This window comes from Zingiber officinale, chromosome 5B (assembly GCF_018446385.1).
Source record: "Zingiber officinale cultivar Zhangliang chromosome 5B, Zo_v1.1, whole genome shotgun sequence".
In the NCBI taxonomy this organism is placed as follows: domain Eukaryota; kingdom Viridiplantae; phylum Streptophyta; class Magnoliopsida; order Zingiberales; family Zingiberaceae; genus Zingiber; species Zingiber officinale.
In genome coordinates, this window is record NC_055995.1 from 41,509,289 (window position 1) to 41,513,371 (window position 4,083).

Sequence of the window (4,083 nt, forward strand, 5' to 3'; positions counted from 1 at the left end):
GCTTCATTTTCTGTGCCAATCGTGTGGCTCGTTTTTGCGTGAACATTCTAAACTGCCTTTACTAGGAGTCGTTGGATGACAATTTGACCGTTATGCCCTCGTGAGTATCGGCTATAAACAAGTCGCCGCTGTTTCTTTATGGAATTTCTTTGTCTGCTTCTTTCTTCTGCTCCCGCTTCCTTGGTTTCTCCGGCTCCTTGACTCCTTGTGCTCTCTGCCCCCTGCCTCCTCCTCTTGTTCCTGGCTTCCATTTAACTCCTCCTTATGTCCTTTCCTAACATTATCTTGCCCCCTGGAGTCTCTACTTTCGATGGCATGGATCTGGATGATCTTCGCTTCACTTATGAAATCTCCAGAGACATGCATATCATCATTGCCAATACATTGTACCAAGCCTCAACTCCTCCGACAGGTTATGCCACCTTTTATAAGGAACAGTTTGTGGCAGGTCTTCGCTTCCCTATCCATCCTCTGTTCTCCGATGTAAGCCATTATTTCTGAATTTCTTTGGGTCAGCTGAACCCCAATTCCATAAGGATTCTGTGCGGCTTCGTGGTTCTGTGCGAAGTTTGCGAACTTTCCTGGTATGCCCGCCTATTCCACTATTTCTTCACTCCTCGCCAGTATAGTGAGGGTCTATTTCGCTTCCAGGGTCGCACCCGGACCACCTTCTTCTGTTCCATTCCCTCCTATGATCCGACTTGGAAGGATAATACTTTTTCCTTAAATTCCTTTCCGCTGTGGAGTGGCCCATTCGCTGGCAGCGGATCCTTCCCGTGATACCTAACCTGGGGAACTTCAGTAATGACCCCCTCTTCACAGATGCCTTGGCTCAGTTCAGGTGCTGGCTATTGGACTTAATGAGACTAATATCCGAAGAGGTATTGTCTTTCTTCAGGCTGAGTCGTATCCCATCTTCCGAGTTGCCTCGCTCCCTGAATAAGCTTTGTTTAACCTTGAATGGCTTCACTGTTGTTCGATGTGGTAACTACAACTTTGGTTTCTCTGTGCAGCCAACACACTACTCCGCGCATCCAACGTCCAACCTCTCCCCTTTAGCAAACAAGAAATAATGCGACGGAGTAGGACCATACTAGATAGGAGACTACTTCCCCATTCTGCACCTGCTCGGCTAGGGGCGACTACCATTGCCACTCCTCAGTTGGTCCCTCCAACAATGCCAGGATCTTCCGTCAGACCGACCCCTCGACCTCCTTCAGGGTCAGGGGGCATTCCCCCGGCCAGTCCTTCCTTCCGAGCGGCATCCCGGGCGTCCTGGCAGGCCCGTCTTGCTGTTGACCCTTCCAGAACTGCTGCGCCTCCTTTGGCTCGGCAATCGCGATCGTCGCCTGAAGTCTCTGACTCAGACAACCAGCCATTGGCTCACAAGTCTCGCCGCCGCCGAAGGTATCTTGAGCCAAACCTGGATGCAGATAGTCCGTCCGATGAACCAATCCCTCCAACCCAACACGTTCCAGATCCCTCTATACCTGTCAACAATCCTGCGACCGCTGCGGACCTTCCTTCCGTGCGTGTAAGGGAGCAAGCTCCACCTTCTTCGCACCCCGCTTCTTCCTCCGTGCCTGTCGATGCTCCTTCACAAGTGCCAGGCGACACGGCAGGTCCTTCAACTACCCCCCTGCCGAATAAATCACGACCGGGACCATCTCACCCGGCTTCTCCCCCTCCTCCTCATCCTACGGCCTCAGCTTCACAGTCGCAGAGCCTTTCTTACCACTGGTATTATTCTACCAAGCCTTCTGAATCAGGATTAAGGCGACAACAAGATGCCCCCACCAGTCGTCTTACTCTAAGAGGTGAACTAGCCACCTGCTGGGAGCAGAGTTTTCAGCTGATGGAAAATCTATCCGTACCTGACAGGATGCATAGGTTTTCTGAATTGTATGTCCAGGTGAGCTCCACCCCTTCATGCGACAAAACTTCTTCCCTTCTTAAACTCTTGCCTTCTTGGCTCAGGCTCACACTGAATTGATGATGATAAATCAAATGCTCCACCTTAATTATCACCGTAATAATGTATTATCAAATAGGGTAGCTGAGTTGGAGTTGCAATTGAATAATCCTGCAGCGGCCGGCCATGCTCAAAGAGCTGAAATAGCAGCCTTGAAGAGGGCCAACGCTCAGCATTGCCAAGCTTTATGGACGGCCAACCAAGAGCTCCAAGCCCTTCGCAAAGACAAAAGTCGACCTGAGGGTCTCCATAAGCAAAATGTAGATCAGCTGACCCAGGAACTAAAATCTAAAGAGGCCCTCCTGCAAGAACAGAGCCAAACTCTGGAATCCCAGACCGCCGAACTAGTTGCCCTGAAAGCTGAGCTATCTTAGGTCCGTTCTAGCCTCGCTGGAGTTACCTCAGCTCTGGAAATATACAAAGCAGGGGAAGACGAACGCTGCAGGCAGAGCTGAGAGGCCTACCTCCGTTCTCTAGAGTTTGACGTCCAGATCGGGGATCACTTTATGATCTCTGTAGCTTCTGGTGCGGTGGGAGCTCTACGGCAGCTATATGAGCAAGGATATCTCAAATCCGCTCCTCCCGCAGACTTTTTGGATCATTATCGTATCTTGGATGAAATGACCGATGAATTTTTTTCCGCCTTTAAGTGATTTGCTTATGTACACTATGTAGACTAAATTATTTTATGCTGAATGCTATCTTTCCCTTTGCGCTTCGTCTCCCTTCTTGTTATCTGCTGTTCAAATGAGCTTGATGATTTACAACAAGGACGCAACCATCTCGACCAGTAAACTATTTTATTAGCTAAAGACCCGCTCTGTCCCACAGACTACACTTAGGTGCGCTAAGGCCAAAGATAATTAGCACTCCAATGCCGGTCTAGATTCCAACCCTGGTTGTCTTGGAGGTAGTATGCACCTGATGCCAACTTTTTAATAACCTTGTAAGGTCCATCCCATTAGGGTGCTAACTTGGCTACGTCTCCCACGGGTTTTACACGTTTCCAGACTAGGTCCCCTTCTCCAAAGAAGCGAGGAACCACCTTCTTATCATAATTTTGTCTCATCCTCTGTTGATAGGCTATTAGCTGGGCTGTCATTCGCTCGTGAGTCTCAGTAATGAAGTCCAGCTTGTTGGGTTTTTTGGGCCGTGAAAATCGCTTTTTCGCGTCGCGAAAACCCTGAAACTCCCTAGCCAACGGATCCGTGCGAAGAAAAATCATTCGAAATTACGAATACGAGTTTCTACCTAGATCTACTCCTAGATCTACATGAAAAAGATTCATTACCCTCGTTGAGTGCCCTTTGCGTTCCCGCTCATCTCGACGGTGCCGGATCTCGAGAGTGTCAAAGTACACACTCCTCTAGAAGTATCCATACGAACACGTAGGTGGAGAAAACCACACAAAAGGGTGTGCTAGCACCTTGTGTGGTTCGGCCAAGGAGGAGGAGAGGGAGAAAGGAGGAGAGCAATTGAGGAAGAAGATGGAATAATGCCACTTGAATGAAAATGAATCCAATTCATTCAAAATTGTGGCCAACCACATTTCCAAAATGTAACCTCCATTCTCATTAAATGTAGCCATTAAAGAGAATGACTTTGTAACCCCCATGAGGTGGAACACTTTGATGATGTGGCACATCATCATTAGTCCTCCTAATGCCAAATCACTAATGATGTGGCAAACTTCCTCTCAAGTCAAGTCAAACTTGACCAAATCTCTCCCATGGTTGATCTAATCCAACCATTTGATTCAAGCCAACTTAATATAATGAATCTAATTCATTTAATTAAATTGATTCAATGAGTCATAATCTAAATTAGACTCATTGAACATATGAATCAACTTGAGTCTAACTCAATTAGCCTAATTAGGATTACTCTTAATCCAATTTGATTCATCAAATGAATCTAATTCTCTTGGTTCATCATATGAACCTAATCTCCATCTAATTGTCCTTAGTGTGTGACCCTATAGATTCTTGTAACGTTGGCAATGCCCCTAAACCCATTTAGGAGCATAAGTAATGAGCGGTATCTAGCAACACATCATTACTACCCAAGTTACAAGAATGTTGAGATCCAACATCACCTTGTGACTACTAATT